Source organism: Mytilus edulis, chromosome 7 (assembly GCF_963676685.1).
Source record: "Mytilus edulis chromosome 7, xbMytEdul2.2, whole genome shotgun sequence".
Lineage (NCBI taxonomy): Eukaryota > Metazoa > Mollusca > Bivalvia > Mytilida > Mytilidae > Mytilus > Mytilus edulis.
Genome location: NC_092350.1, coordinates 21,408,016 through 21,426,256, shown reverse-complemented (window position 1 = coordinate 21,426,256; position 18,241 = coordinate 21,408,016). Strand labels below are relative to the sequence as shown.

Here is an 18,241-nt window from a genome sequence, read left to right as displayed (position 1 = left end):
GTTTCTGAACGAGGATTTTCTCTTAATCGAGAAACAAGAAGTGTTTTTATCAAAGCCATTACTACAATTCTATCTATAAAAGCTTCATCTGATCCAACACTTGCCTATGCTTGACTTTAAAGATTTTTTTTGGGGGGGATGCTGAGATATAAAGTGACAAATTAGTGACACTTACGATGTCTTGTCAGGATGGCCGAGTGGTCTAAGGCGCTGCGTTCAGGTCGCAGTCTGGTTCTCCAGGCGTGGGTTCGAATCCCACTTCTGACAAATGGTATATTTTTAATGGCACCTATACATGTTATAGACATTGGACAGTTTAACCATTGCAAAATAGCTTGTACACAATAGCGCAAATTTGTAAATGCGCCAAAGCTGTTTTTAAGGAAACAAAACTCCTTAATCAAAACTCGTTTCTGAACGAGGATTTTCTCTTAATCGAGAAACAAGAAGTGTTTTTATCAAAGCCATTACTACAATTCTATCTATAAAAGCTTCATCTGATCCAACACTTGCCTATGCTTGACTTTAAAGATTTTTTTGGGGGGGATGCTGAGATATAAAGTGACAAATTAGTGACACTTACGATGTCTTGTCAGGATGGCCGAGTGGTCTAAGGCGCTGCGTTCAGGTCGCAGTCTGGTTCTCCAGGCGTGGGTTCGAATCCCACTTCTGACAAATGGTATATTTTTAATGGCACCTATACATGTTATAGACATTGGACAGTTTAACCATTGCAAAATAGCTTGTACACAATAGCGCAAATTTGTAAATGCGCCAAAGCTGTTTTTAAGGAAACAAAACTCCTTAATCAAAACTCGTTTCTGAACGAGGATTTTCTCTTAATCGAGAAACAAGAAGTGTTTTTATCAAAGCCATTACTACAATTCTATCTATAAAAGCTTCATCTGATCCAACACTTGCCTATGCTTGACTTTAAAGATTTTTTTTGGGGGGGGATGCTGAGATATAAAGTGACAAATTAGTGACACTTACGATGTCTTGTCAGGATGGCCGAGTGGTCTAAGGCGCTGCGTTCAGGTCGCAGTCTGGTTCTCCAGGCGTGGGTTCGAATCCCACTTCTGACAAATGGTATATTTTTAATGGCACCTATACATGTTATAGACATTGGACAGTTTAACCATTGCAAAATAGCTTGTACACAATAGCGCAAATTTGTAAATGCGCCAAAGCTGTTTTTAAGGAAACAAAACTCCTTAATCAAAACTCGTTTCTGAACGAGGATTTTCTCTTAATCGAGAAACAAGAAGTGTTTTTATCAAAGCCATTACTACAATTCTATCTATAAAAGCTTCATCTGATCCAACACTTGCCTATGCTTGACTTTAAAGATTTTTTTGGGGGGGGGATGCTGAGATATAAAGTGACAAATTAGTGACACTTACGATGTCTTGTCAGGATGGCCGAGTGGTCTAAGGCGCTGCGTTCAGGTCGCAGTCTGGTTCTCCAGGCGTGGGTTCGAATCCCACTTCTGACAAATGGTATATTTTTAATGGCACCTATACATGTTATAGACATTGGACAGTTTAACCATTGCAAAATAGCTTGTACACAATAGCGCAAATTTGTAAATGCGCCAAAGCTGTTTTTAAGGAAACAAAACTCCTTAATCAAAACTCGTTTCTGAACGAGGATTTTCTCTTAATCGAGAAACAAGAAGTGTTTTTATCAAAGCCATTACTACAATTCTATCTATAAAAGCTTCATCTGATCCAACACTTGCCTATGCTTGACTTTAAAGATTTTTTTGGGGGGGGATGCTGAGATATAAAGTGACAAATTAGTGACACTTACGATGTCTTGTCAGGATGGCCGAGTGGTCTAAGGCGCTGCGTTCAGGTCGCAGTCTGGTTCTCCAGGCGTGGGTTCGAATCCCACTTCTGACAAATGGTATATTTTTAATGGCACCTATACATGTTATAGACATTGGACAGTTTAACCATTGCAAAATAGCTTGTACACAATAGCGCAAATTTGTAAATGCGCCAAAGCTGTTTTTAAGGAAACAAAACTCCTTAATCAAAACTCGTTTCTGAACGAGGATTTTCTCTTAATCGAGAAACAAGAAGTGTTTTTATCAAAGCCATTACTACAATTCTATCTATAAAAGCTTCATCTGATCCAACACTTGCCTATGCTTGACTTTAAAGATTTTTTTTGGGGGGGGATGCTGAGATATAAAGTGACAAATTAGTGACACTTACGATGTCTTGTCAGGATGGCCGAGTGGTCTAAGGCGCTGCGTTCAGGTCGCAGTCTGGTTCTCCAGGCGTGGGTTCGAATCCCACTTCTGACAAATGGTATATTTTTAATGGCACCTATACATGTTATAGACATTGGACAGTTTAACCATTGCAAAATAGCTTGTACACAATAGCGCAAATTTGTAAATGCGCCAAAGCTGTTTTTAAGGAAACAAAACTCCTTAATCAAAACTCGTTTCTGAACGAGGATTTTCTCTTAATCGAGAAACAAGAAGTGTTTTTATCAAAGCCATTACTACAATTCTATCTATAAAAGCTTCATCTGATCCAACACTTGCCTATGCTTGACTTTAAAGATTTTTTTGGGGGGGGGATGCTGAGATATAAAGTGACAAATTAGTGACACTTACGATGTCTTGTCAGGATGGCCGAGTGGTCTAAGGCGCTGCGTTCAGGTCGCAGTCTGGTTCTCCAGGCGTGGGTTCGAATCCCACTTCTGACAAATGGTATATTTTTAATGGCACCTATACATGTTATAGACATTGGACAGTTTAACCATTGCAAAATAGCTTGTACACAATAGCGCAAATTTGTAAATGCGCCAAAGCTGTTTTTAAGGAAACAAAACTCCTTAATCAAAACTCGTTTCTGAACGAGGATTTTCTCTTAATCGAGAAACAAGAAGTGTTTTTATCAAAGCCATTACTACAATTCTATCTATAAAAGCTTCATCTGATCCAACACTTGCCTATGCTTGACTTTAAAGATTTTTTTTGGGGGGGATGCTGAGATATAAAGTGACAAATTAGTGACACTTACGATGTCTTGTCAGGATGGCCGAGTGGTCTAAGGCGCTGCGTTCAGGTCGCAGTCTGGTTCTCCAGGCGTGGGTTCGAATCCCACTTCTGACAAATGGTATATTTTTAATGGCACCTATACATGTTATAGACATTGGACAGTTTAACCATTGCAAAATAGCTTGTACACAATAGCGCAAATTTGTAAATGCGCCAAAGCTGTTTTTAAGGAAACAAAACTCCTTAATCAAAACTCGTTTCTGAACGAGGATTTTCTCTTAATCGAGAAACAAGAAGTGTTTTTATCAAAGCCATTACTACAATTCTATCTATAAAAGCTTCATCTGATCCAACACTTGCCTATGCTTGACTTTAAAGATTTTTTTTGGGGGGGATGCTGAGATATAAAGTGACAAATTAGTGACACTTACGATGTCTTGTCAGGATGGCCGAGTGGTCTAAGGCGCTGCGTTCAGGTCGCAGTCTGGTTCTCCAGGCGTGGGTTCGAATCCCACTTCTGACAAATGGTATATTTTTAATGGCACCTATACATGTTATAGACATTGGACAGTTTAACCATTGCAAAATAGCTTGTACACAATAGCGCAAATTTGTAAATGCGCCAAAGCTGTTTTTAAGGAAACAAAACTCCTTAATCAAAACTCGTTTCTGAACGAGGATTTTCTCTTAATCGAGAAACAAGAAGTGTTTTTATCAAAGCCATTACTACAATTCTATCTATAAAAGCTTCATCTGATCCAACACTTGCCTATGCTTGACTTTAAAGATTTTTTTTGGGGGGGATGCTGAGATATAAAGTGACAAATTAGTGACACTTACGATGTCTTGTCAGGATGGCCGAGTGGTCTAAGGCGCTGCGTTCAGGTCGCAGTCTGGTTCTCCAGGCGTGGGTTCGAATCCCACTTCTGACAAATGGTATATTTTTAATGGCACCTATACATGTTATAGACATTGGACAGTTTAACCATTGCAAAATAGCTTGTACACAATAGCGCAAATTTGTAAATGCGCCAAAGCTGTTTTTAAGGAAACAAAACTCCTTAATCAAAACTCGTTTCTGAACGAGGATTTTCTCTTAATTGAGAAACAAGAAGTGTTTTTATCAAAGCCATTACTACAATTCTATCTATAAAAGCTTCATCTGATCCAACACTTGCCTATGCTTGACTTTAAAGATTTTTTTGGGGGGGATGCTGAGATATAAAGTGACAAATTAGTGACACTTACGATGTCTTGTCAGGATGGCCGAGTGGTCTAAGGCGCTGCGTTCAGGTCGCATTCTGGTTCTCCAGGCGTGGGTTCGAATCCCACTTCTGACAAATGGTATATTTTTAATGGCACCTATACATGTTATAGACATTGGACAGTTTAACCATTGCAAAATAGCTTGTACACAATAGCGCAAATTTGTAAATGCGCCAAAGCTGTTTTTAAGGAAACAAAACTCCTTAATCAAAACTCGTTTCTGAACGAGGATTTTCTCTTAATCGAGAAACAAGAAGTGTTTTTATCAAAGCCATTACTACAATTCTATCTATAAAAGCTTCATCTGATCCAACACTTGCCTATGCTTGACTTTAAAGATTTTTTGGGGGGGATGCTGAGATATAAAGTGACAAATTAGTGACACTTACGATGTCTTGTCAGGATGGCCGAGTGGTCTAAGGCGCTGCGTTCAGGTCGCAGTCTGGTTCTCCAGGCGTGGGTTCGAATCCCACTTCTGACAAATGGTATATTTTTAATGGCACCTATACATGTTATAGACATTGGACAGTTTAACCATTGCAAAATAGCTTGTACACAATAGCGCAAATTTGTAAATGCGCCAAAGCTGTTTTTAAGGAAACAAAACTCCTTAATCAAAACTCGTTTCTGAACGAGGATTTTCTCTTAATCGAGAAACAAGAAGTGTTTTTATCAAAGCCATTACTACAATTCTATCTATAAAAGCTTCATCTGATCCAACACTTGCCTATGCTTGACTTTAAAGATTTTTTTGGGGGGGATGCTGAGATATAAAGTGACAAATTAGTGACACTTACGATGTCTTGTCAGGATGGCCGAGTGGTCTAAGGCGCTGCGTTCAGGTCGCAGTCTGGTTCTCCAGGCGTGGGTTCGAATCCCACTTCTGACAAATGGTATATTTTTAATGGCACCTATACATGTTATAGACATTGGACAGTTTAACCATTGCAAAATAGCTTGTACACAATAGCGCAAATTTGTAAATGCGCCAAAGCTGTTTTTAAGGAAACAAAACTCCTTAATCAAAACTCGTTTCTGAACGAGGATTTTCTCTTAATCGAGAAACAAGAAGTGTTTTTATCAAAGCCATTACTACAATTCTATCTATAAAAGCTTCATCTGATCCAACACTTGCCTATGCTTGACTTTAAAGATTTTTTTGGGGGGGATGCTGAGATATAAAGTGACAAATTAGTGACACTTACGATGTCTTGTCAGGATGGCCGAGTGGTCTAAGGCGCTGCGTTCAGGTCGCAGTCTGGTTCTCCAGGCGTGGGTTCGAATCCCACTTCTGACAAATGGTATATTTTTAATGGCACCTATACATGTTATAGACATTGGACAGTTTAACCATTGCAAAATAGCTTGTACACAATAGCGCAAATTTGTAAATGCGCCAAAGCTGTTTTTAAGGAAACAAAACTCCTTAATCAAAACTCGTTTCTTAACGAGGATTTTCTCTTAATTGAGAAACAAGAAGTGTTTTTATCAAAGCCATTACTACAATTCTATCTATAAAAGCTTCATCTGATCCAACACTTGCCTATGCTTGACTTTAAAGATTTTTTTTGGGGGGATGCTGAGATATAAAGTGACAAATTAGTGACACTTACGATGTCTTGTCAGGATGGCCGAGTGGTCTAAGGCGCTGCGTTCAGGTCGCAGTCTGGTTCTCCAGGCGTGGGTTCGAATCCCACTTCTGACAAATGGTATATTTTTAATGGCACCTATACATGTTATAGACATTGGACAGTTTAACCATTGCAAAATAGCTTGTACACAATAGCGCAAATTTGTAAATGCGCCAAAGCTGGGAAGTCGAACGCACCTTTGAGTGGCAAGGACGTTATTTTTGTCAACGAAAACTTTTCCAAATATATGTTGAAAACTTGGATTACCAGTATACTTTTTCATGTAGAGGCAGAGGAACTTACTAGTTTAAAGTAAGTGTTGTTTCGTTGTTTAATAATTCGCTTGTCCTGTTTCACAAAGACACTTTTTTAAAGATATGTGCTGTCGACCTAGATTTTGACCTGAACCAGTCCAATTACAGTAGATATGGATAAATTACCTGCTTATTTGGTAAAATCGATAGACAATGCATGTAGTTTGTTTAATAACATCACATTTACAATACATGGCGATGAAAATAAAGCGAGGATTTCTATAATGTTTGGACAAAGTGAGGATAAAAACAATAAACGTAAATCTCAATCTATGGAACGCAGGAATAACATTAGAATGTCAAATTTCATACAGAAAGTTACCAAAGATAATGAAAATATAGCAACAAACGAAAGTCAAGCTACTGAAATTATTCAATGTGATCAATTGATGGAACTCGAAAATGAAAATGTACGGAGCGCCGAAACTGCAACCGTAATGGACAATATTGCGCATGAATTACCGGAAAACGGCACAATGTTTTCAGATAAACATTTACATAAGAATTTACCTAAGAAACCTAAGAAAACTACAAAAAGGAAAGGATCAATAGACAATGTAGATCAAAATTTATTGGAAAATGTAAAACAAAGTAGAAATGAAAAAAAATTGTCAATACAAAAAGATGATAAATGTTTGGATGAATCTGATGATGAGGATATATTAGTTGGAATTGATGACGTTATTTCTAAAGTTGTGATCAAGAAAAGTAGATTATTACCAGATAAACTAATAGCAAAATTGAAAGGAACCGGTAAAATTATACGGTATGATAGGGAACTTGACAATACAATAGAAGTGTGTTCAATTGATGATGATTACCATACATTTAAGAAAAATGTAGAACAAGACTTTGGTGATGTGAGAGACTATGAATTTCGTCCAGACGATACGGACGAAAAAGTTGAGTTGATGGCCAGATTTGCATTTGACAATGAACTGTTTACTTTGGTGAAATGAATATTGTTGTAAATAATTTTATTTTTTAGCATACCGAAATACTAGTTTTTGTTCAATTTCAAAAGATGAGTCTTTGGTTAATAACTTATGCGGCTGATTTAAAAATTTGAATATGTGAAGGAATTGGAACTCCATCCGCATATATTGTTTTATTTTATTTTTTCATCTTGCATAACCGTTTTGACTAAAATCACTGTTTACAGAATTGAATACGAATCATTAACTTTTATTTGATAAGAGATAGTATTTTGTTGGTTCAAATTGAAGAAAATTAAAAAAAAAAAAGATAAAAAGAAAAAGATAAAAAAAAGACATATTTTAAAAGTAAATACATGACATTGGATATAAAGTATATAACTGTAAAAATGAATGGATATTTTTTTTTTTTTTTTTGAAAGTGAATATATCAAGTATATAACTTTAAATATCAATGGATATTTTAAAAGAAATATATAAAGTATATAACAGTAATGATGAATGAATATTAGGAAAGTAAATAGATAAAGTATATGTCAAAATAAATGGATATTTAAAACTGTGATAATAATGTATATAAATATGTGTATATGAAAATTGTATGTATATATATGAAGTATGATGAATAAACATAAAAAAAAGAAAAAAAAAATAAGGCGCTGCGTTCAGGTCGCAGTCTGGTTCTCCAGGCGTGGGTTCGAATCCCACTTCTGACAAATGGTATATTTTTAATGGCACCTATACATGTTATAGACATTGGACAGTTTAACCATTGCAAAATAGCTTGTACACAATAGCGCAAATTTGTAAATGCGCCAAAGCTGGGAAGTCGAACGCACCTTTGAGTGGCAAGGACGTTATTTTTGTCAACGAAAACTTTTCCAAATATATGTTGAAAACTTGGATTACCAGTATACTTTTTCATGTAGAGGCAGAGGAACTTACTAGTTTAAAGTAAGTGTTGTTTCGTTGTTTAATAATTCGCTTGTCCTGTTTCACAAAGACACTTTTTTAAAGATATGTGCTGTCGACCTAGATTTTGACCTGAACCAGTCCAATTACAGTAGATATGGATAAATTACCTGCTTATTTGGTAAAATCGATAGACAATGCATGTAGTTTGTTTAATAACATCACATTTACAATACATGGCGATGAAAATAAAGCGAGGATTTCTATAATGTTTGGACAAAGTGAGGATAAAAACAATAAACGTAAATCTCAATCTATGGAACGCAGGAATAACATTAGAATGTCAAATTTCATACAGAAAGTTACCAAAGATAATGAAAATATAGCAACAAACGAAAGTCAAGCTACTGAAATTATTCAATGTGATCAATTGATGGAACTCGAAAATGAAAATGTACGGAGCGCCGAAACTGCAACCGTAATGGACAATATTGCGCATGAATTACCGGAAAACGGCACAATGTTTTCAGATAAACATTTACATAAGAATTTACCTAAGAAACCTAAGAAAACTACAAAAAGGAAAGGATCAATAGACAATGTAGATCAAAATTTATTGGAAAATGTAAAACAAAGTAGAAATGAAAAAAAATTGTCAATACAAAAAGATGATAAATGTTTGGATGAATCTGATGATGAGGATATATTAGTTGGAATTGATGACGTTATTTCTAAAGTTGTGATCAAGAAAAGTAGATTATTACCAGATAAACTAATAGCAAAATTGAAAGGAACCGGTAAAATTATACGGTATGATAGGGAACTTGACAATACAATAGAAGTGTGTTCAATTGATGATGATTACCATACATTTAAGAAAAATGTAGAACAAGACTTTGGTGATGTGAGAGACTATGAATTTCGTCCAGACGATACGGACGAAAAAGTTGAGTTGATGGCCAGATTTGCATTTGACAATGAACTGTTTACTTTGGTGAAATGAATATTGTTGTAAATAATTTTATTTTTTAGCATACCGAAATACTAGTTTTTGTTCAATTTCAAAAGATGAGTCTTTGGTTAATAACTTATGCGGCTGATTTAAAAATTTGAATATGTGAAGGAATTGGAACTCCATCCGCATATATTGTTTTATTTTATTTTTTCATCTTGCATAACCGTTTTGACTAAAATCACTGTTTACAGAATTGAATACGAATCATTAACTTTTATTTGATAAGAGATAGTATTTTGTTGGTTCAAATTGAAGAAAATTAAAAAAAAAAAAAAGATAAAAAGAAAAAGATAAAAAAAAGACATATTTTAAAAGTAAATACATGACATTGGATATAAAGTATATAACTGTAAAAATGAATGGATATTTTTTTTTTTTTTTTTTGAAAGTGAATATATCAAGTATATAACTTTAAATATCAATGGATATTTTAAAAGAAATATATAAAGTATATAACAGTAATGATGAATGAATATTAGGAAAGTAAATAGATAAAGTATATGTCAAAATAAATGGATATTTAAAACTGTGATAATAATGTATATAAATATGTGTATATGAAAATTGTATGTATATATATGAAGTATGATGAATAAACATAAAAAAAAGAAAAAAAAATAAGGCGCTGCGTTCAGGTCGCAGTCTGGTTCTCCAGGCGTGGGTTCGAATCCCACTTCTGACAAATGGTATATTTTTAATGGCACCTATACATGTTATAGACATTGGACAGTTTAACCATTGCAAAATAGCTTGTACACAATAGCGCAAATTTGTAAATGCGCCAAAGCTGGGAAGTCGAACGCACCTTTGAGTGGCAAGGACGTTATTTTTGTCAACGAAAACTTTTCCAAATATATGTTGAAAACTTGGATTACCAGTATACTTTTTCATGTAGAGGCAGAGGAACTTACTAGTTTAAAGTAAGTGTTGTTTCGTTGTTTAATAATTCGCTTGTCCTGTTTCACAAAGACACTTTTTTAAAGATATGTGCTGTCGACCTAGATTTTGACCTGAACCAGTCCAATTACAGTAGATATGGATAAATTACCTGCTTATTTGGTAAAATCGATAGACAATGCATGTAGTTTGTTTAATAACATCACATTTACAATACATGGCGATGAAAATAAAGCGAGGATTTCTATAATGTTTGGACAAAGTGAGGATAAAAACAATAAACGTAAATCTCAATCTATGGAACGCAGGAATAACATTAGAATGTCAAATTTCATACAGAAAGTTACCAAAGATAATGAAAATATAGCAACAAACGAAAGTCAAGCCACTGAAATTATTCAATGTGATCAATTGATGGAACTCGAAAATGAAAATGTACGGAGCGCCGAAACTGCAACCGTAATGGACAATATTGCGCATGAATTACCGGAAAACGGCACAATGTTTTCAGATAAACATTTACATAAGAATTTACCTAAGAAACCTAAGAAAACTACAAAAAGGAAAGGATCAATAGACAATGTAGATCAAAATTTATTGGAAAATGTAAAACAAAGTAGAAATGAAAAAAAATTGTCAATACAAAAAGATGATAAATGTTTGGATGAATCTGATGATGAGGATATATTAGTTGGAATTGATGACGTTATTTCTAAAGTTGTGATCAAGAAAAGTAGATTATTACCAGATAAACTAATAGCAAAATTGAAAGGAACCGGTAAAATTATACGGTATGATAGGGAACTTGACAATACAATAGAAGTGTGTTCAATTGATGATGATTACCATACATTTAAGAAAAATGTAGAACAAGACTTTGGTGATGTGAGAGACTATGAATTTCGTCCAGACGATACGGACGAAAAAGTTGAGTTGATGGCCAGATTTGCATTTGACAATGAACTGTTTACTTTGGTGAAATGAATATTGTTGTAAATAATTTTATTTTTTAGCATACCGAAATACTAGTTTTTGTTCAATTTCAAAAGATGAGTCTTTGGTTAATAACTTATGCGGCTGATTTAAAAATTTGAATATGTGAAGGAATTGGAACTCCATCCGCATATATTGTTTTATTTTATTTTTTCATCTTGCATAACCGTTTTGACTAAAATCACTGTTTACAGAATTGAATACGAATCATTAACTTTTATTTGATAAGAGATAGTATTTTGTTGGTTCAAATTGAAGAAAATTAAAAAAAAAAAAAAAAAAAAGATAAAAAGAAAAAGATAAAAAAAAGACATATTTTAAAAGTAAATACATGACATTGGATATAAAGTATATAACTGTAAAAATGAATGGATATTTTTTTTTTTTTTTTTTGAAAGTGAATATATCAAGTATATAACTTTAAATATCAATGGATATTTTAAAAGAAATATATAAAGTATATAACAGTAATGATGAATGAATATTAGGAAAGTAAATAGATAAAGTATATGTCAAAATAAATGGATATTTAAAACTGTGATAATAATGTATATAAATATGTGTATATGAAAATTGTATGTATATATATGAAGTATGATGAATAAACATAAAAAAAAGAAAAAAAAAATAAGGCGCTGCGTTCAGGTCGCAGTCTGGTTCTCCAGGCGTGGGTTCGAATCCCACTTCTGACAAATGGTATATTTTTAATGGCACCTATACATGTTATAGACATTGGACAGTTTAACCATTGCAAAATAGCTTGTACACAATAGCGCAAATTTGTAAATGCGCCAAAGCTGTTTTTAAGGAAACAAAACTCCTTAATCAAAACTCGTTTCTGAACGAGGATTTTCTCTTAATTGAGAAACAAGAAGTGTTTTTATCAAAGCCATTACTACAATTCTATCTATAAAAGCTTCATCTGATCCAACACTTGCCTATGCTTGACTTTAAAGATTTTTTTGGGGGGGATGCTGAGATACAAAGTGACAAATTAGTGACACTTACGATGTCTTGTCAGGATGGCCGAGTGGTCTAAGGCGCTGCGTTCAGGTCGCAGTCTGGTTCTCCAGGCGTGGGTTCGAATCCCACTTCTGACAAATGGTATATTTTTAATGGCACCTATACATGTTATAGACATTGGACAGTTTAACCATTGCAAAATAGCTTGTACACAATAGCGCAAATTTGTAAATGCGCCAAAGCTGGGAAGTCGAACGCACCTTTGAGTGGCAAGGACGTTATTTTTGTCAACGAAAACTTTTCCAAATATATGTTGAAAACTTGGATTACCAGTATACTTTTTCATGTAGAGGCAGAGGAACTTACTAGTTTAAAGTAAGTGTTGTTTCGTTGTTTAATAATTCGCTTGTCCTGTTTCACAAAGACACTTTTTTAAAGATATGTGCTGTCGACCTAGATTTTGACCTGAACCAGTCCAATTACAGTAGATATGGATAAATTACCTGCTTATTTGGTAAAATCGATAGACAATGCATGTAGTTTGTTTAATAACATCACATTTACAATACATGGCGATGAAAATAAAGCGAGGATTTCTATAATGTTTGGACAAAGTGAGGATAAAAACAATAAACGTAAATCTCAATCTATGGAACGCAGGAATAACATTAGAATGTCAAATTTCATACAGAAAGTTACCAAAGATAATGAAAATATAGCAACAAACGAAAGTCAAGCTACTGAAATTATTCAATGTGATCAATTGATGGAACTCGAAAATGAAAATGTACGGAGCGCCGAAACTGCAACCGTAATGGACAATATTGCGCATGAATTACCGGAAAACGGCACAATGTTTTCAGATAAACATTTACATAAGAATTTACCTAAGAAACCTAAGAAAACTACAAAAAGGAAAGGATCAATAGACAATGTAGATAAAATTTATTGGAAAATGTAAAACAAAGTAGAAATGAAAAAAAATTGTCAATACAAAAAGATGATAAATGTTTGGATGAATCTGATGATGAGGATATATTAGTTGGAATTGATGACGTTATTTCTAAAGTTGTGATCAAGAAAAGTAGATTATTACCAGATAAACTAATAGCAAAATTGAAAGGAACCGGTAAAATTATACGGTATGATAGGGAACTTGACAATACAATAGAAGTGTGTTCAATTGATGATGATTACCATACATTTAAGAAAAATGTAGAACAAGACTTTGGTGATGTGAGAGACTATGAATTTCGTCCAGACGATACGGACGAAAAAGTTGAGTTGATGGCCAGATTTGCATTTGACAATGAACTGTTTACTTTGGTGAAATGAATATTGTTGTAAATAATTTTATTTTTTAGCATACCGAAATACTAGTTTTTGTTCAATTTCAAAAGATGAGTCTTTGGTTAATAACTTATGCGGCTGATTTAAAAATTTGAATATGTGAAGGAATTGGAACTCCATCCGCATATATTGTTTTATTTTATTTTTTCATCTTGCATAACCGTTTTGACTAAAATCACTGTTTACAGAATTGAATACGAATCATTAACTTTTATTTGATAAGAGATAGTATTTTGTTGGTTCAAATTGAAGAAAATTAAAAAAAAAAAAGATAAAAAGAAAAAGATAAAAAAAAGACATATTTTAAAAGTAAATACATGACATTGGATATAAAGTATATAACTGTAAAAATGAATGGATATTTTTTTTTTTTTTTTTGAAAGTGAATATATCAAGTATATAACTTTAAATATCAATGGATATTTTAAAAGAAATATATAAAGTATATAACAGTAATGATGAATGAATATTAGGAAAGTAAATAGATAAAGTATATGTCAAAATAAATGGATATTTAAAACTGTGATAATAATGTATATAAATATGTGTATATGAAAATTGTATGTATATATATGAAGTATGATGAATAAACATAAAAAAAAGAAAAAAAAAATAAGGCGCTGCGTTCAGGTCGCAGTCTGGTTCTCCAGGCGTGGGTTCGAATCCCACTTCTGACAAATGGTATATTTTTAATGGCACCTATACATGTTATAGACATTGGACAGTTTAACCATTGCAAAATAGCTTGTACACAATAGCGCAAATTTGTAAATGCGCCAAAGCTGTTTTTAAGGAAACAAAACTCCTTAATCAAAACTCGTTTCTGAACGAGGATTTTCTCTTAATTGAGAAACAAGAAGTGTTTTTATCAAAGCCATTACTACAATTCTATCTATAAAAGCTTCATCTGATCCAACACTTGCCTATGCTTGACTTTAAAGATTTTTTTGGGGGGGATGCTGAGATATAAAGTGACAAATTAGTGACACTTACGATGTCTTGTCAGGATGGCCGAGTGGTCTAAGGCGCTGCGTTCAGGTCGCAGTCTGGTTCTCCAGGCGTGGGTTCGAATCCCACTTCTGACAAATGGTATATTTTTAATGGCACCTATACATGTTATAGACATTGGACAGTTTAACCATTGCAAAATAGCTTGTACACAATAGCGCAAATTTGTAAATGCGCCAAAGCTGTTTTTAAGGAAACAAAACTCCTTAATCAAAACTCGTTTCTGAACGAGGATTTTCTCTTAATTGAGAAACAAGAAGTGTTTTTATCAAAGCCATTACTACAATTCTATCTATAAAAGCTTCATCTGATCCAACACTTGCCTTTGCTTGACTTTAAAGATTTTTTTGGGGGGATGCTGAGATATAAAGTGACAAATTAGTGACACTTACGATGTCTTGTCAGGATGGCCGGGTGGTCTAAGGCGCTGCGTTCAGGTCGCAGTCTGGTTCTCCAGGCGTGGGTTCGAATCCCACTTCTGACAAATGGTATATTTTTAATGGCACCTATACATGTTATAGACATTGGACAGTTTAACCATTGCAAAATAGCTTGTACACAATAGCGCAAATTTGTAAATGCGCCAAAGCTGTTTTTAAGGAAACAAAACTCCTTAATCAAAACTCGTTTCTGAACGAGGATTTTCTCTTAATTGAGAAACAAGAAGTGTTTTTATCAAAGCCATTACTACAATTCTATCTATAAAAGCTTCATCTGATCCAACACTTGCCTATGCTTGACTTTAAAGATTTTTTTTGGGGGGATGCTGAGATATAAAGTGACAAATTAGTGACACTTACGATGTCTTGTCAGGATGGCCGAGTGGTCTAAGGCGCTGCGTTCAGGTCGCAGTCTGGTTCTCCAGGCGTGGGTTCGAATCCCACTTCTGACAAATGGTATATTTTTAATGGCACCTATACATGTTATAGACATTGGACAGTTTAACCATTGCAAAATAGCTTGTACACAATAGCGCAAATTTGTAAATGCGCCAAAGCTGTTTTTAAGGAAACAAAACTCCTTAATCAATACTCGTTACTGAACGAGGATTTTCTCTTAATTGAGAAACAAGAAGTGTTTTTATCAAAGCCATTACTACAATTCTATCTATAAAAGCTTCATCTGATCCAACACTTGCCTATGCTTGACTTTAAAGAATTTTTTTTGGGGGGATGCTGAGATATAAAGTGACAAATTAGTGACACTTACGATGTCTTGTCAGGATGGCCGAGTGGTCTAAGGCGCTGCGTTCAGGTCGCAGTCTGGTTCTCCAGGCGTGGGTTCGAATCCCACTTCTGACAAATGGTATATTTTTAATGGCACCTATACATGTTATAGACATTGGACAGTTTAACCATTGCAAAATAGCTTGTACACAATAGCGCAAATTTGTAAATGCGCCAAAGCTGTTTTTAAGGAAACAAAACTCCTTAATCAAAACTCGTTTCTGAACGAGGATTTTCTCTTAATTGAGAAACAAGAAGTGTTTTTATCAAAGCCATTACTACAATTCTATCTATAAAAGCTTCATCTGATCCAACACTTGCCTATGCTTGACTTTAAAGATTTTTTTTGGGGGGATGCTGAGATATAAAGTGACAAATTAGTGACACTTACGATGTCTTGTCAGGATGGCCGAGTGGTCTAAGGCGCTGCGTTCAGGTCGCAGTCTGGTTCTCCAGGCGTGGGTTCGAATCCCACTTCTGACAAATGGTATATTTTTAATGGCACCTATACATGTTATAGACATTGGACAGTTTAACCATTGCAAAATAGCTTGTACACAATAGCGCAAATTTGTAAATGCGCCAAAGCTGTTTTTAAGGAAACAAAACTCCTTAATCAAAACTCGTTTCTGAACGAGGATTTTCTCTTAATTGAGAAACAAGAAGTGTTTTTATCAAAGCCATTACTACAATTCTATCTATAAAAGCTTCATCTGATCCAACACTTGCCTATGCTTGACTTTAAAGATTTTTTGGGGGGGGGGATGCTGAGATATGAAGTGACAAATTAGTGACACTTACGATGTCTTGTCAGGATGGCCGAGTGGTCTAAGGCGCTGCGTTCAGGTCGCAGTCTGGTTCTCCAGGCGTGGGTTCGAATCCCACTTCTGACAAATGGTATATTTTTAATGGCACCTATACATGTTATAGACATTGGACAGTTTAACCATTGCAAAATAGCTTGTACACAATAGCGCAAATTTGTAAATGCGCCAAAGCTGTTTTTAAGGAAACAAAACTCCTTAATCAAAACTCGTTTCTGAACGAGGATTTTCTCTTAATTGAGAAACAAGAAGTGTTTTTATCAAAGCCATTACTACAATTCTATCTATAAAAGCTTCATCTGATCCAACACTTGCCTATGCTTGACTTTAAAGATTTTTTTGGGGGGGATGCTGAGATATAAAGTGACAAATTAGTGACACTTACGATGTCTTGTCAGGATGGCCGAGTGGTCTAAGGCGCTGCGTTCAGGTCGCAGTCTGGTTCTCCAGGCGTGGGTTCGAATCCCACTTCTGACAAATGGTATATTTTTAATGGCACCTATACATGTTATAGACATTGGACAGTTTAACCATTGCAAAATAGCTTGTACACAATAGCGCAAATTTGTAAATGCGCCAAAGCTGTTTTTAAGGAAACAAAACTCCTTAATCAAAACTCGTTTCTGAACGAGGATTTTCTCTTAATTGAGAAACAAGAAGTGTTTTTATCAAAGCCATTACTACAATTCTATCTATAAAAGCTTCATCTGATCCAACACTTGCCTATGCTTGACTTTAAAGATTTTTTTTGGGGGGATGCTGAGATATAAAGTGACAAATTAGTGACACTTACGATGTCTTGTCAGGATGGCCGAGTGGTCTAAGGCGCTGCGTTGGTTTTTCGAATGCACCCAAAGCGGAAGCATGTAGTGTTGATTGGACCTATATTGTATTCGTATATTCGGTGAGTTGGAGAATTGTTTTTATGATAAATTGTTGATACATAGATTAACTTTAAAAATTAGTTCGAAGATACTATTGACAATTTCTATTGATAAACTGTGTTGACGTTTACCCCTATTCCTGGTGGTTTCAGGAAAAGGGGGGAGGACACTTCGGTGTACCTGACTGGGTTAGGTGTGTTCGGAAAAATATCTCAAGAAACTAGTCGTAATGGAAAAATGCAGAATTCCTATAAACAAACAAAATATATGAAAGGCGGCAAGGTATTTAAGAAAGAATGTGCAGTTAAGGTAATTAACATACCAACTAGGACATTTTTGGCTGCGCAAGTAATTAAAGCAGCTGAGAAAGTATGTGGAGAAAATTCCGTTTTGGCAGTTGTACCAAATGATGCTGAAAGTTATTATGTGGTAACAACGATTACAGAAGAAAATGCTGAAAAATTGACAAGAGGATTAGAGATAGATGAACAATCTTTTGACTGTAATTTTCAATTTTCTGATTTAGTTGTTGTTTCATTTTTTAATTTGCCTGCACATGTTGAGTATAGTGTGATAATTGGTAAATTGAAAGAAAAGAACTGTACAATTCATTCACCTATATATAGACATGTACATCCGGGAACTCAGGTTGCTGATGGCATTCGATACGTGAAAGTGAAATTTCCACCTGACTTGATTTCTTTGTCGTGGTCTATGCAGTTTGATACCGGTTACGGGGAAAAATATTTTAAAGTAGTTCATGATCACCAGAAACAACTTTGTAATATGTGTCTCCTTCACATAAGTATAGACAATGTCCAAACTTGATTTGTCGTGGTTGTGACAAACAAGGACACAAAAAGAAGGAATGTAAAGCAAAGAAGTGTGATAAATGTGATAATTTGCCAAATGAGTGTTTCTGTCCGATTGAAGATGACGGTACTTGTCCATATTGCAAATATAATCCTTGTGAATGTGTTTGGGCAAATTGTTATGAGAAATAT

At 34.6% G+C, this 18,241-nt stretch overlaps 23 non-coding genes across 23 annotated transcripts; all 23 read left to right on the top strand.

Moving 5' to 3' along the window:
* The first annotated feature begins 183 nt into the window (after nucleotides 1-183).
* Trnal-cag (transfer RNA leucine (anticodon CAG)) lies at nucleotides 184-267 on the top strand. Its single transcript has one exon. It is a non-coding gene; the product is annotated as a tRNA-Leu (tRNA).
* A 324-nt stretch (nucleotides 268-591) lies between these two features.
* On the top strand, nucleotides 592-675 carry Trnal-cag (transfer RNA leucine (anticodon CAG)). Its single transcript has one exon. It is a non-coding gene; the product is annotated as a tRNA-Leu (tRNA).
* Nucleotides 676-1,001: 326 nt separating this feature from the next.
* Nucleotides 1,002-1,085, top strand: Trnal-cag (transfer RNA leucine (anticodon CAG)). The gene has a single exon. It is a non-coding gene; the product is annotated as a tRNA-Leu (tRNA).
* A 326-nt stretch (nucleotides 1,086-1,411) lies between these two features.
* Nucleotides 1,412-1,495, top strand: Trnal-cag (transfer RNA leucine (anticodon CAG)). Its single transcript has one exon. It is a non-coding gene; the product is annotated as a tRNA-Leu (tRNA).
* Nucleotides 1,496-1,820: 325 nt separating this feature from the next.
* Nucleotides 1,821-1,904, top strand: Trnal-cag (transfer RNA leucine (anticodon CAG)). Its single transcript has one exon. It is a non-coding gene; the product is annotated as a tRNA-Leu (tRNA).
* Nucleotides 1,905-2,230: 326 nt separating this feature from the next.
* Trnal-cag (transfer RNA leucine (anticodon CAG)) lies at nucleotides 2,231-2,314 on the top strand. The gene has a single exon. It is a non-coding gene; the product is annotated as a tRNA-Leu (tRNA).
* Nucleotides 2,315-2,640: 326 nt separating this feature from the next.
* Nucleotides 2,641-2,724, top strand: Trnal-cag (transfer RNA leucine (anticodon CAG)). Its single transcript has one exon. It is a non-coding gene; the product is annotated as a tRNA-Leu (tRNA).
* A 325-nt stretch (nucleotides 2,725-3,049) lies between these two features.
* Nucleotides 3,050-3,133, top strand: Trnal-cag (transfer RNA leucine (anticodon CAG)). The gene has a single exon. It is a non-coding gene; the product is annotated as a tRNA-Leu (tRNA).
* A 325-nt stretch (nucleotides 3,134-3,458) lies between these two features.
* Nucleotides 3,459-3,542, top strand: Trnal-cag (transfer RNA leucine (anticodon CAG)). The gene has a single exon. It is a non-coding gene; the product is annotated as a tRNA-Leu (tRNA).
* Nucleotides 3,543-3,867: 325 nt separating this feature from the next.
* On the top strand, nucleotides 3,868-3,951 carry Trnal-cag (transfer RNA leucine (anticodon CAG)). Its single transcript has one exon. It is a non-coding gene; the product is annotated as a tRNA-Leu (tRNA).
* A 324-nt stretch (nucleotides 3,952-4,275) lies between these two features.
* On the top strand, nucleotides 4,276-4,359 carry Trnal-cag (transfer RNA leucine (anticodon CAG)). Its single transcript has one exon. It is a non-coding gene; the product is annotated as a tRNA-Leu (tRNA).
* Nucleotides 4,360-4,682: 323 nt separating this feature from the next.
* On the top strand, nucleotides 4,683-4,766 carry Trnal-cag (transfer RNA leucine (anticodon CAG)). Its single transcript has one exon. It is a non-coding gene; the product is annotated as a tRNA-Leu (tRNA).
* A 324-nt stretch (nucleotides 4,767-5,090) lies between these two features.
* Trnal-cag (transfer RNA leucine (anticodon CAG)) lies at nucleotides 5,091-5,174 on the top strand. Its single transcript has one exon. It is a non-coding gene; the product is annotated as a tRNA-Leu (tRNA).
* Nucleotides 5,175-5,498: 324 nt separating this feature from the next.
* On the top strand, nucleotides 5,499-5,582 carry Trnal-cag (transfer RNA leucine (anticodon CAG)). Its single transcript has one exon. It is a non-coding gene; the product is annotated as a tRNA-Leu (tRNA).
* Nucleotides 5,583-5,906: 324 nt separating this feature from the next.
* On the top strand, nucleotides 5,907-5,990 carry Trnal-cag (transfer RNA leucine (anticodon CAG)). The gene has a single exon. It is a non-coding gene; the product is annotated as a tRNA-Leu (tRNA).
* Nucleotides 5,991-11,998: 6,008 nt separating this feature from the next.
* On the top strand, nucleotides 11,999-12,082 carry Trnal-cag (transfer RNA leucine (anticodon CAG)). Its single transcript has one exon. It is a non-coding gene; the product is annotated as a tRNA-Leu (tRNA).
* Nucleotides 12,083-14,296: 2,214 nt separating this feature from the next.
* On the top strand, nucleotides 14,297-14,380 carry Trnal-cag (transfer RNA leucine (anticodon CAG)). The gene has a single exon. It is a non-coding gene; the product is annotated as a tRNA-Leu (tRNA).
* Nucleotides 14,381-14,703: 323 nt separating this feature from the next.
* Trnal-cag (transfer RNA leucine (anticodon CAG)) lies at nucleotides 14,704-14,787 on the top strand. The gene has a single exon. It is a non-coding gene; the product is annotated as a tRNA-Leu (tRNA).
* Nucleotides 14,788-15,111: 324 nt separating this feature from the next.
* Trnal-cag (transfer RNA leucine (anticodon CAG)) lies at nucleotides 15,112-15,195 on the top strand. The gene has a single exon. It is a non-coding gene; the product is annotated as a tRNA-Leu (tRNA).
* A 325-nt stretch (nucleotides 15,196-15,520) lies between these two features.
* Trnal-cag (transfer RNA leucine (anticodon CAG)) lies at nucleotides 15,521-15,604 on the top strand. Its single transcript has one exon. It is a non-coding gene; the product is annotated as a tRNA-Leu (tRNA).
* Nucleotides 15,605-15,928: 324 nt separating this feature from the next.
* Nucleotides 15,929-16,012, top strand: Trnal-cag (transfer RNA leucine (anticodon CAG)). The gene has a single exon. It is a non-coding gene; the product is annotated as a tRNA-Leu (tRNA).
* A 326-nt stretch (nucleotides 16,013-16,338) lies between these two features.
* Trnal-cag (transfer RNA leucine (anticodon CAG)) lies at nucleotides 16,339-16,422 on the top strand. Its single transcript has one exon. It is a non-coding gene; the product is annotated as a tRNA-Leu (tRNA).
* A 324-nt stretch (nucleotides 16,423-16,746) lies between these two features.
* Nucleotides 16,747-16,830, top strand: Trnal-cag (transfer RNA leucine (anticodon CAG)). Its single transcript has one exon. It is a non-coding gene; the product is annotated as a tRNA-Leu (tRNA).
* Nucleotides 16,831-18,241: the final 1,411 nt, after the last annotated feature.